Source organism: Plecotus auritus (assembly GCF_963455305.1).
Source record: "Plecotus auritus genome assembly, chromosome: 6".
In the NCBI taxonomy this organism is placed as follows: domain Eukaryota; kingdom Metazoa; phylum Chordata; class Mammalia; order Chiroptera; family Vespertilionidae; genus Plecotus; species Plecotus auritus.
Genome location: NC_137773.1, coordinates 83171204 through 83184606, shown reverse-complemented (window position 1 = coordinate 83184606; position 13403 = coordinate 83171204).

Here is a 13403-nt window from a genome sequence, read left to right as displayed (position 1 = left end):
ATCTGCATCCTGCCCATTCAGCACCCAGCTCCCCTTCTGGACCTGGCACCCAGTTTTTTGTGAGAAATTGTCCCTCCCCAGCTCTCAGTTCATATGCTAGGACCCCAGGGCCATCTCACCCTGTCAATCAGAGCACTTTCTTCCCCCTGGCCACAGTGGGGGAGTGGGGGGAATAGACATGTGACTCAAGTGAGACCAATGAGAGTCATCCCTGGGACTTTGAAATATAAGCAGAGTTGCTCTCAATGTACTATAGAGTGTAGCCTGGAGCTGCCAGGAATCATTTTTGCCACACAGCAGTGGAGCTTATCTGTAAATGAAACCAAAACAGAAGAGAGGAGATCCCAGAAGGAGGGTCAATGCCTTGACAATGTTGTTTAAGCATCTGGATCTAGCCATGCCTGGAAAGGGAGAGAAGGAGGGAGGGAGAGAGAGAGAGAAACATTGATTTGTTCCACTTATTCATACATTTATTGGTTGCTTCTTGTACGTGCCATGACCAGAGATCGAACCCAAAACCTTTGCGTATAGGGTAGACACTCTAACCAACCAAACTACCCGGCCAGGGCAGAGTCCCTTTTGTTTTGATGTTCATTGTCCACAAGTAACATGACCCTCAAAACTCATGGCAACAGGTTTGTGTCCAGCACCAAAAGGTTGGAGAAAACATGGAATCTGTTCCCCAACTGTAAGTTTAAAGGTAGCGAAAGTGCCCTGGAGTCCACCAGAAGCTTGGGTTAGCTGCTGACTGCCTGGGTGGCCATAAGCTTGTCAATGTCTGTAAGGCAGTTCAGAAACGAGTGCAGACCTAGCCAGTTTGGCTCAGTGGATAGAGCGTCGGCCTGTGGACTGAAGGGTCCCGGGTTCGATTCCAGTCAAGGGCATGTACCTTGGTTGCATGCACATCCCCAGTGGGGGGCGTGCAGGAGGCGGCTGATCGATGTGTCTCTCTCATTGATGTTTCTTTTTTTTATATATATATTTTTTTATTGATTTCAAAGAGGAAGGGAGAGGGAGAGAGATAGAAACATCAATGATGAGAGAGAATCATTGATCGGCTGCCTCCTGCACGCCCACACTGGGGATCAAGCCCGAAACCCAGGCATGTGCCCTGACCAGGAATCGAACCAGGGACCTCCTGGTTCATATGTCGACACTCAACCACTGAGCCATGCTGGCTGGGCTCTCATCGATGTTTCTAACTCTCCAACCCTCTCCCTTCCTCTCTGTAAAAAATCAATGAAATATATTTTTTAAAAAAAGAAACGAGTGCATGGGAGGAGAGGGGCTTGCTTACAAGCCTCCACATTCTTCCAACAAGTTGTGTGGCCCGTATTTACCCAGCTTATCATCCGCTGATTTTCTGAGGTTGCAAGGGACAATCATGTGGGCTCCAGGTGTTTCCCACTTCTGTGGTGATCCTCAGGCCAGACTCTTTCCGGAAAGGGAGTGGAGGTGGGGCGGGGCGGGGGGAGGGGGGACTTCCTTTAACTGCCCAGCAAGGCCAATCAAAGCCTGCTGGACCCTGACAAGGAGGGAAAAATGCCATCATGGCCTGTTTGTTTCCTGATTATAGGGCACTTTGCTGCCCCCAACAGGTCTCTTGATAAATGAATTCCTGCCTTCCTGCCCAGAGGGCTCCACAACCCCATCTCACACACACACACACACACACACACGCACACGCACACGCACACAATTCATCAGCCACCAACTGTCACTTCCTCTTCCCTGAAAACATGTTTCCAAAAAGCAAACTCAAGTGCCACCAAATTCTAAAACCCAACCTCTTTGCTCACAGCCCTTTAACCTTTAGTTTGCACACAATAATAACCAAGCTGGGTTTTCTGCTTTCCCAGGTCCCAGAGGCTGACACTAATCCTATATAATAATCCTATATAATAAAAGGCTAATATGCAAATCAACCGAACAGCGAATGACCGGTCCCTATGATGCATACTGACTACCAGGGGGCAGACGCTCAACGCAGGAGCTGCCCCCTGGTGGTCAGTGAGCTCCCACAGGGGGGAGTGCTGCTCAGCTAGAAGCCCTGAGCCGGATCACAGCTGGCGAGTGCAGCATTGGTGGCAGGAGCCTCTCCCACCTCTGTAGCATTACTAAGGATGTCCAACTGCCGGCTTAGATATTCCCCGGCAGTCAGATACGCCCCAAGGGATCCTGGACTGCAAGAGGGTGCAGGCCAGGCTGAGGGACCCCCCCCCCCAAGTGCACGAATTTCATGCACTGGGCCTCTAGTGATATAATAATACTAGAGGCCCGGTGCACGAAATTTGTGCACGGGTGCAGTCCCTAGGCCTGGCCAGCAATCGAAGTGCAAGCGTCTGGCGTGGAAGGGCAGGTCCCAGCTGACCTCTGGGCCTTGGGCAGCACCTGGGCCCCCAGGCCCCCACGAACCCCCCTCTGCCTGAGTCACGGTGCCCGAGTCCCCAAGCAAAGATGTGGTGAGGCCAGCTGGACCCCACAGGCTGGGGCACAGCGTGTGCCTCTGGGCCACCCAGCGGCGCCACATGGAAGCCAGGTGGACAGTGCCCTCTCTCCTGTCTGGCCTCACAGACTGGCTCCTGCACGAACCCATGGGGAGCCCCAGCGGTCCTGGCTCACCCGGAATAGGCCACACGGATGTGGTATGTGCTCACCTGAGCATGGAGGGTGTGGGAGGCTCTTCCTCGGCACACAAGCCCTGGCATCCTGGGGGAGGGTAGCAGGCGGAGAGCAAGCTTGGTGGACACCCCGCATTCTCACCGCACCTCTGTCTCTGTCACCCCTGCCCCCAGGTAGCCGGTGAGAGGTCGCAGCACACCACCCAGGCACCACAAGAGGTTGGTTGCTGCCCCCTGGTGGTAGCACACGTCATAGCAAGTGGTTGAACTCCCAGTCTCCTGATTGAACAACCACCCAAGGGGACAATTTGCATATTAGGCTTTTATTGTATAGGATAATGTAACAATTCAATAGCCATTATTACTAATTAATAAAGGTTAATATTTACTGAGTACTTATTTGGAACCAAACACCATTCTGGTTCTAAGTACTTTACATCATTTCATTTAATTGTTATGAAAACTCTATAGGATAGTATAAGTGCCATAGCCTTCAGGGGGGCAGGAAATGCAACCCACTGGGCACAGTTTCTTTTCTTTTTATTTTATTTTATTTTTTTTTAAGATTTTATTTTTTTTATTAAGGTATTATATATGTACATATCTTACCATTGCCCCCCCACCCCACTCCCATACATGCCCTCACCCCCCAATGTTTTACATCCGTTGGTTACTCTTATATGCATGCATACAAATCCTTCATTTGATCTCTTATTTCCTCCACCTCTCCCTAACCTTCCCACTGTAATTTGACAGTCTGTTTGATGCTTTACTGCCTCTGTATCTATCTTTTTGTTCATCAGTTTATAATGTTTTTCATTATCCCCAAATGAGTGAGATCATGTGGTATTTTTCTTTCATTGACTGGCTTATTTCACTCAGCATAATGTTCTCTAATTCCATCCAGGTGCCTACAAATGGTAATAATTCCTTCTTTTTTATGGCAGCATAGTATTCCATTGTGTAGATGTACCATAGTTTTCTGATCCAGTCATCTGCTGACGGGCACCTAGGCTATTTCCAAATCTTAGCTATTGCAAATTGTGCTGCTATGAACATAGGGGTGCATATATCCTTTCTTATTGGTGTTTCTAGTTTCTTAGGATATATTCCTAGGAGTGGGATTACTGGGTCAAATGGGAGTTCCATTTTCAGTTTTTTGAGGAAACTCCATACTGTTCTTCACAGTGGCTGCACCAGTCTGCATTCCCACCAGTGCACGAGGGTTCCTTTTTCTCCACATCCTCGCCAACACTTGTTGTTTGTTGATTTGTTGATGATAGCCATTCTGACAGGTGTGAGATGGTATCGCATTGTCGTTTTGATTTGCATCTCTCGGATAATCAGTGACTTTGAGCATGTTTTCATGTATCTCTTGGCCTTCCTTCTGTCTTCTTTTGAAAAGATTCTATTTAGGTCCATTGCCCATTTTTTTATTGGATCATTTATCTTCCTTTTATTAAGTTGTATAAGCTGCCTGTAGATGTTGGAGATTAAACCTTTATCAGTGATAACATTTGCAAATATGTTCTCCCATACAGTTGGGTTTCTTGTTTTGTTGATGGTTTCTTTTGCTGTGAAAAAGCTTTTTATTTTGATGTAATCCCATTTGTTTATTTTCTCTTTGGCTTCCATTGCCCTAGGGGCAGTATCAGTGAAGAAGTTCTTTCGACATATGTCTGAGATTTTGCTGCCTGTGGATTCCTCTAGTATTTTTATGGTTTCCCGTCTTATATTTAAGTCCTGTATCATTTTGAGTTTATTTTTGTGTATGGTGTAAGTTGGTGATCTAGTTTCATTTTTTTGCATGTATCTGTCCAATTTTCCCAATACCATTTATTGAAGAGACTGTCTTGACTCCATTGTATGTTCATGCCTCCTTTGTCAAATATTAATTACACATAGTGGTTTGGGTCGATATCTGGATTCTCTATTCTATTCCATTGATCTATATGTCTGTTCTTGTGCCAGTACCAGGCTGTTTTGAGAACAGTGGCTTTGTAATACAGCTTGAAATCTGGTACTGAGATCCCTCCTACTTTATTCTTCTTTCTCAGGAGTGCTGTGGCTATTCGGGGTCTTTTTTTTTACAGAGAGGAAAGGAGAGGGACAGAGAGCTAGAAACATCGATGAGAGAAACATCGATTCAGCTGCCTCCTGCACACCCCCCACCGGGGATGTGCCCGCAACCAAGGTACATGCCCTTGACCGGAATCGAACCTGGGACCCTTCAGTCCGCAGGCCGACGCTCTATCCACTAAGCCAAACCGGTTAAGGCTCGGGGTCTTTTTTTATTCCAGATAAATTTTTGGAGAGTTCTTTCTAGGTCTGTGAAATATGCCGTTGGTATTTTAATGGGGAGTGCATTAAATCTATAGATTGCTTTGGGTAGTATGGACATTTTAATGATGTTGATTCTACCAATCCATGAACATGGTATGTTCTTCCATCTGTTTACGTCTTCCTCTATCTTTTTTTTCAGTGTCCTGTAGTTTTCCGCGTATAGGTCTTTTACCTCCTTAGTTAAGTTTATTCCTAGGTATCTTAATTTTTTTGGTGCGATGGTAAATGGGATTGCTTTTTTAGTCTCTCTTTCTGTAAGTTCACTATTGGTGTATAGAAATGCCATAGACTTCTTGGTGTTTTGTATCCTGCTACACTGCCGAATTCATTTATTAAGTCTGTTAGTTTTCTGATGGAGTCTTTCGGGTTTTTATGTACAATATCATGTCATCTGCAAATAAGGACAGCTTTATTTCTTCTTTTCCAATTTGGATGCCTTTTATTTCTTCTTCTTGTCTAATTGCAATGGCTAATACTTCCAGTACTATGTCAAACAGGAGTGGTGAGAGTGGGCATCCCTGTCTTGTTCCTGTTCTTAGGGGAAATGGTTTTAGTTTTTGCCCATTGAGTATGATGTTAGCTGTGGGTTTATCATATATAGCTTTTATTATGTTGAGGTATGATCCTTCTATTCCCACCTTGTTGAGAGTTTTTATCAAGAAAGGGTGTTGGGCCCTAGCCGGTTTGGCTCAGTGGATAGAGCGTCGGCCTGCGGACTGAAGGGTCCCAGGTTCGATTCCGGTCAAGGGCATGTGCCTTGGTTGCGGGCACATCCCTGGTGGGGAGTGTGCAGGAGGCAGCTGATCGATGTTTCTCTCTCAGCGATGTTTCTAGCTCTCTATCCCTCTCCCTTCCTCCCTGTAAAAAATCAATAAAATATATATTTTTTTTAAAAAAAGAAAGAAATCAACTTTAAAAAAAAAAAAGAAAGGGTGTTGGATTTTGTCAAATGCTTTTTCTGCATCAATTGATATGACTATGTGATTTTTATCTCTCAGTTTGTTTATGTGATGTATCACGTTTATTGACTTGCGGATATTGTACCATCCTTGCATTCCTGGGATAAATCCTACTTGGTCATGGTGTATGATATTTCTGATGTACTGCTGGATCCGATTTGCTAGAATTTTGTTGAGGATTTTGGCATCTACGTTCATGAGGGATATTGGCCTGTAATTCTCTTTCATTGTGTTGTCTTTATCTGGTTTTGGTATTAGGGTGATGCTGGCTTCATAGAAGGAGCTTGGAAGTGTTCCTTCCTCTTGAATTTTTTGGAATAGTCTGTGGAGGATAGGTTTTAGTTCTTCCTTGAATGTTTGGTAAAACTCTCCTGTGAAGCCGTCTGGTCCCGGGCTTTTGTTTGCCGGAAGCTTTTTGATGACTGCTTCAATTTCTTCCATAGTTACTGGCATATTGAGCTGTTTAGATTCTTCCTGATTGAGTTTTGGAAGGTTATATTTTTCTAGGAATATGTCCATTTCCTCCAGGTTGTTCAGTTTGTTGGAATAGAGTTGTTTGTAGTATTTTTTTAACAATCCTTTGTATTTCGGCGGGATGTTGTTATTTCACCTCTTTCATTTCTGATTTTGTTTATTTGGGTCCTCTCTCTTTGCTTCTTGGTGAGCCTGGCTAGAGGTTCATCAATCTTGTTTATCCTTTCAAAGAACCAGCTCTTGGTGTTTTTTTGTTTTGTTTTGTTTTTAATATATTTTATTGATTTTTTTACAGAGAGGAAGGGAGAGGGATAGAGAGTTAGAAACATTGATCAGCTGCCTCCTGCACACCCCCTACTGGGGATGTACCTGCAACCAAGGTACATGCCCATGACTGGACTCGAACCCGGGACTTTTCAGTCCACAGTCTGACGCTCTATCCACTGAGCCAAACCGGTCAGGGCCAGCTCTTGGTTTTGTTGATCTTTTGTATTGTTTCTTTGGTCTCTATGTCATTTATCTCCACTCTGATCTTTATTATTTCCTTCCTTTTCTTTTTAAAACATTTATTGATTTTTATTGATTTTTAAAGAGAGAGAGAGAGAAACATCGACGTGAGAGAGAAACACCAATCAGTTGCCTCCTGCATGCTCTCTACCTTTCCGTACATGGGATGACACCCAGCCAACTGAGCCACACTGGCCAGGGCTGGGCACTCAGTTTCACAACAGATTCTCCCTAAAGCCCTGGCACGTGGAATTGGGGTATGGGAAGATCTCCTCTCTTCTGTTTTGGTAGTCCTGTTGTCTCCTGGCCCACCTTTTATTGTAATGTCTTCCTAATGCTTATTACTGCCTGGTGACATCTTATTTATCTGGGATGTCTGCTCCATGAGGGCTAGAAATTTTGTTCACTGTGAATCCCCACTTCCTGGCTCAGAGTGAGTACTCTTGGTGCGCATGAAAGAAAATGCTGTTGTTATTTTGTCAAGACAAATGGATTGCTCCTGCATCCTGGCCTCCCTTCTTCCTGGACCCTCCAAATATCAAGCAGTCACTGTTGCCACCTACTGACCAAAGGAGGCATGGCTGAATCTCTGGCTTCAGGCAGGATAAGAAGCTGTTATCTTAGTCCTTCCCCAAACAACCACAGCCACTGCCACTGGCCCCTTGGAGTCAGACTAGCCTGGGGCTCCAGGTTCCTGCAGGGACAGTGCACAAGTAGTGGGGCTCCAAATGGGCTCCAGCGGTACCTGGTGTCCTTTATAATTTTTAAAATATATTTTTATTGATTTCAGAGAGGAAGGGAGAGGGAGAGAGATAGAAACATCAATGACGAGAGGAAATCATTGATCAGCTGCCTCCTGCACACCCCCTACTGTGGATCAAAACCCAGGCATATGCCCTGACCAGAATCAACCATGACCTCCTGGTTTATAGGTGGACACTCAACCACTGAGCCACACCAGCTGGGCTGCAGTCCTTTATAAATGCAGGTTCTTGGGTCTTGCCTCAGAGCTGCTGACTCACAAACTCAGGGCTAGGCTTGGCCACCATGGAATTCCTGTGCACACTCAAGTTTGCTCCCCCACATTTGCAATGTCTGGGGACATCTGTGGTCATCATGACTGGGGTGCTCCTGGCATTGAGGCGGTGGGGACCTGGGATGCTGCTCAACCCTCCACAATTCCCAGGATGATCCCAAATCAAGAATCATCCACCCTTTAGCCCTGGCTGGATAGCTGAATCATCTATCCCAAGTGTCAACAGTGCCAAAGGAGAGCAATCCCTTTGCTAACCATAGTGGGGGACCTTGGATAAAAATCTTGTTGGATCAGAGGGTGACTCTGTATTTAACTTTTTTAAAAAATATTTTTATTGATTTCAGAGAGGAAGGGAGAAGGAGAGAGAGATAGAAACATCAATGATGAGAGATAATCATTGATCGGTTGCCTCCCGCACACCCCCCACTGGGGATTGAGCCCACAACCCAGGCATGTGCCCTTGACCGGAATTAAACCCAGGACCCTTCAGTCCGCAGGCCAATGCTCTATCCACTGAGCCAAACTGGGTAGGGCTATATTTAACCTTTTAAGGAGCTGTGACACTGTTTCCCACCGTGGCTGCCCCTATACTTCCCCTGCCTCATGTGTGGGTTCTGATGTCTTCATAGCCTCCTCAATGCTTGTTATTATCTATCTTTTTTAGTGCAGCTCCCAGCTGGTGTGAAGTGTTATGAACCATGGTTTTGGTTAGCATTTCCCGATGACTTGGACATTGAGGAGAAGATCAGTATTGCATGGCAACTATGCACCAAGTTAAATAAAATAAAGATGAGATAATTTCTAGTGGAGTTCTCTGCGGAAAGCTGAACGCCTGTGTTGCCTTCATGGTGACCGGGTGGCTATGGTAAATGGAGTGGTCAGGAAAGGCATCTCTGTAGAGGTGACACTTTCCCTGAGCCTCAAATGATCAGAGGTTTTCTGTGGGAAGAATGTTCCAGGCAGAGGGAACAGCCCATGCAAAAGTCCTGAGGCAGGCCCTGGCTGGGCATATTTAAACTAGGAAGATCCCACAGGGTAAAGTTTGGGGAGCACTGTGGCTCCTGGAGGAGATGAAACCAGAGAGCTCAGCCACCTGGGAAACCCTCTCGCAGTTTCTACAAAAGCTAAACTTATGTATATTCTATGACCCAGCAAATCAGATCCTGAAAGGATAGGCACCTGTTACGGACTGGATTGTGTCCCCCACAATACATTGAAGCCCTAACTGTTAGGACCTCAGGATGTGACTGTATTGGGAGATATGGTACTTAAAGTGCTGATTTAGATAAAATGAAGTTATTGCTATGGGCCCTAATCCAACATGATTGGTGTCCTTATAAGAAGAGGACATTAGAAAACAGACTTGTACAGAAGGAAGACCACAGGAAGACACAGGAAGAAGATGGCCATCATCATGCCAAGGAGAAAGAACTCAGGAGAAACCAGCCCTGCTGAAACCTTGATCTTGAACTTCCAGCCTCCAGAACTGGGAGAAAACCAATGACTGTTGTTTAAGCTGTCCCATCTGTCCTACAGCATTATGGCAGCCCCAGCAAACTAATACAGCACCCAATAAAATGAGTGTTTCTGTCAAGTAAAAGACTTATGAATATTCACAGCAACTTTGTTCATAATAGCCCCACATAGTAAACAACTCAACTGTTCATCTGCAGGCCCTAACCGGTTTGGCTCAGTGGATAGAGCGTCGGCCTGCGGACTGGGGGGTCCCGGGTTCGATTCCGGTCGGGGGCATGTACCTTGGTTGTGGGCACATCCCCAGTGGGGGGTGTGCAGAAGGCAGCTGATCGATGTCTCTCTCTCATCGATGTTTCTAACTCTCTATCTCTCTTCCTTCCTCTCTGTAAAAAATCAATAAAATATATTAAAAAAAATTAATAAACTGTTCATCTGCAGGAGAGAGAATGCATCCAAGAAAAGTGGGCCCAGCTCTAGCCAGTTTAGCTCAGTTGATAGAGAGTCAGCCTGCGAACCAAAGGGTCCTGGGTTTGATTCCAGTCAAGGGCACGTACCTTGGTTGCAGGCTCCTCCCTGGCTCAGGCCCTGGTCAGGGCACGTGCAGGAGGCAACCAATTGATGTGTTTCTCTCACATCGATGTTTCTCTCTGTCTTTCCCTCTCTCTCCCACTCTCTCTAAAAGACCAATGGAGCCCTAGCGGGTTTGGCTCAGTAGACAGAGAGACAGCCTGAGGACTGAAGGGTCCGGGTTCAATTCCGGCAAGGGCACATACCCAGGTTGCTGGCTCAATTCCCAGTAGGAGGTAACCGATCAATGATTCTCTCTCGCCCTGACCGGTTTGGCTCAGTGGATAGAGCGTCGGCCTGCGGACTGAAGGGTCCCGGGTCCGATTCCGGTCGAGGGCATGTACCTTGGTTGCGGGCACATCCCTGGTGGCGGGTGTGCAGGGGGGCAGCTGATCGATGTTTCTCTCTCATTGATGTTTCTAGCTCTGTATCCCTCTCCCTTCCTCTGTAAAATATCAATAAAATATATTTTTTAAAAAAAAAAGAGAGAAAAGAAAAAAAAAATGATTCTCTCTCATCATTGATGTTTCTATCTCTATCTCACTTCCTCTCTGAAATAAATAAAAATATATTAAAAATAAATAAATAGGAAAATATCCTCTGGTGAGGATTAAAAAAAAAGACACAAAAAGCTGGACCCAGCTGGTGTGGCTCAGTGGTTGAGCATTGACCTATGAAAAAAGAGGTCACCAGTTCAACTTCTGGTCAGAGCACATGCCCAGCTTGCCAGCTAGATTCCCAGGAAGGGCGTGTGCAGGAAGCAGCTGATCGATGTTTCTATCTCTCTACCTCTCTCACTTCCTCTCTTTCTAAAATCAACTTAAAAACATATATATAAAAGAAAAGTGTATGTTTGTGGAATACTGTGCAGTAACCAAAAATGTAAATGACTGCTACACACAACCCCATGGCTGAATCTCACAGACCCAATGTAAAGTGAAAGCAGCCAAAACAAAAGAGAACATACTATATGACTTTATTTACAGAAAGTACACTAAAAGGTTGTGGGTTCAATTCCCGGTTGGGGCATATACCTAGGTTTTTAGTTCAGTCCCTGGTCAGGATGAGTACAGGAGGCAACTGATTGATGTTTCCCTCTCACATCTATGTTTCTCTCTCCCTCTCTCTAAAATCCATAAACATTACCCTCAGGTAAGAATTTAAAAAAATTTGAGAGGAAAGTACAGAGATTTCTCATATACCCCTTTCCCCAACACATGCACAAACCCCCATTATACACATTTCCACACCAGAGTGGGACGTTTTGTAACAGGGTTTGACCTACACTAACACGTCATTATCAGCTAACATCTAACATCCTAGTTTACACTGGGGTTCACTCTTGGTGTTGTACATTCTATGGGTTTGAATAAATGTATCCATCATTATAATGCATGCAGAGCATTTTCCCTAAAAATCCTCTGTGCTCTGCTTATTCACTCCTTCCTCAAACCCCAGCATCCACTGGTCTTTTTACTGTAGCCATGGTTTTACCAATATGTGTGCAGTTTAATTACGCTGTGCAAATGGGATTTGTGCACATTACAGTCTGTAAGTTATATCTTTTTTGTTGCTTTGTTAATCTTCACCCAAGGATATTTTTCCATTGATTTTATTATTTTTTTAATGTTTATTGTTGAAAGTATTATACATGTCCTCTCCCCCACCATTGATTTTAGGGAGAGAGAGAGAGAGAGAGAGAGAGAGAGAGAGATTAACATGAGAGAGAGACATTGGTTGCCTCCTGTACACATCCTGACAGGTCCAGGATCAAACTTGCAAACCCTTCAGTGCTCAGGCCAACGTTCTAACCACTGTGCCCATAGGCCAAGGCTATAAGTTATATCTTAATTTTGTTTTTTTTAAGAGAATGGCTTTGTTCTTTTTTAAAAAATGTATTTTTATTGATTTCAGAGAGGAAGGGAGAGGGAGAGAGAGATAGAAACATCAGTCATGAGAGAGAATCATTGATTGGCTGCCTCCTGCATGCCTCACACTGGAGATTGAGCCTGCAACCCAGGCATGTGCCCTTGGCTGGAATCAAACCCAGGACCCTTCAGTCCACAGGCCGATGCTCTACTCACTGAGCCAAACCGGCTAGGGCTATATCTTAATTTTTAAAACATTATTTCTAGCCCTAGCCAGTTTGGCTCGGTGGTTATAGCATCAGCCTGAGCACTGAAGGGTTGCAGGTTCGATTGTGGTCTAAGGCACATACCTTAGTTGCAGGCTTCATCCCCAGTGCAAGTGCAGGAGGCAACCAATCGATGTGTCTCTCTCACATTGATTTTTTTTTCTCTCTCTCCCCTTCCCTCCCTCTCTTTTACTCTCTCTAAAATCAATGGGTAGCCCTAACCGGTTTGGCTCAGTGGATAGAGCATCGGCCTGCGGACTGAAAGGTCCCAGGTTCGATTCCGGTCAAGGGCATGTACCTTGGTTGCGGGCACATCCCCAGTGGGGGGTATGCAGGAGGCAGCTGATTGATGTGTGTCTCTCATCGATGTTTCTAACTCTCTTTCCCTCTCCCTTCCTCTCTGTAAAAAATCAATAAAATATATTTAAAAATAAATAAATAAAATCAATGGGTAAAAAGTATCCTTTGGTGAGGATTAACAAAAAACAAACAAACAAAACACATTATTTTTATCTGTGTAGATGGAAGAAGAAGATCTGAGTTGGGGATTCCTCAGGAAAGCTCCCATGCCTCCTGGGGGATTGGCTCACTTCTGTCCAACCTCCCCTCTCCAACCTCCTACCCAATCAGCTAGCAACTGCTGCTATTTTAGGACCCCCCCCCCCCCCAACTTCCTTCCTGGCTGTTTCAGGAACCCACTTCCTGATTAGGTCTCATTCTCTCCCCTCAGGGTGGGGCAACCACTTGCACGTTGGGGTCCTTTTCCACCAGCCTCAGGGGCCCAGACCCCAACCTTGGGCTTCCCTGCCCTTTCCCCAAACCAGGGCCTGGCCAGTGTGGCTCAGTGGTTGAGCGTCCATCAATGAACCGGGGAGTCAGGATTCAATTCTGGTCAGGGCACATGCCCAGGTTGCAGGCTTGATCCCCAGTGGGAGGCATGCAGGAAGTAGCCCATAGATGTTTCTCTCTCATCAATGTTAGTCTTGCTCTCCCTCTTCCTTCCTCTCTCTCTAAAATCAATAAAAAATAAAATAAAATAAAATACAAGCAGAACAAACTTAGATACTAAGGTGTGAAGGAGAGGAAAAATGCACCGGTGTTCTCATCTCCCCACATCACCCCCATTCCCATTGTGGCATGTTTTTCTGAGTGGGGAGGGGATTTATGACTGCTTTGTTTCCTGGATGTAGCTGAATAGACCTTCTCATTAGTTGCCTCTGCTTACAGGAATCATCCATGAAGGTCTCCGCCCTCAAGGATGAAACACCTCACCTGCCATTTCTGTT